A 260-nucleotide genomic window follows, 5' to 3' on the forward strand; every position below is an offset into this window, starting at 1 on the left:
AAAAAAAAAAAAGAACTGTAGAACTGTGCAGATGCTATTTCTTTCCCCTTTTTCTTTTTTTTCCCCCTATTCTTTCAATATAAATAATATAACCTTAGCTCTCATAATCTCTCCTGTTGTGAGCCAATCGGGATTCAACAAAAAAGACCTAAATTATTGACCTAGGAGCAACTGGGAAATCCATCCATATGACAACCCTTCACTTACATGTATTTTTTCTGCATGTTCTTAAGAGTGTTTCAATCCCAAATGGAAAAAAA

At 33.5% G+C, this 260-nt stretch overlaps 1 protein-coding gene across 1 annotated transcript in view; it reads right to left on the reverse strand.

The window, feature by feature from the left end:
* The window catches only part of SCN8A (sodium voltage-gated channel alpha subunit 8), a 50,964-nt gene that overhangs the window by 7,863 nt on the left and 42,841 nt on the right, over window positions 1–260 (reverse strand).

Source organism: Meleagris gallopavo, chromosome 17, assembly GCF_000146605.3.
Source record: "Meleagris gallopavo isolate NT-WF06-2002-E0010 breed Aviagen turkey brand Nicholas breeding stock chromosome 17, Turkey_5.1, whole genome shotgun sequence".
In the NCBI taxonomy this organism is placed as follows: Eukaryota; Metazoa; Chordata; class Aves; order Galliformes; family Phasianidae; genus Meleagris; species Meleagris gallopavo.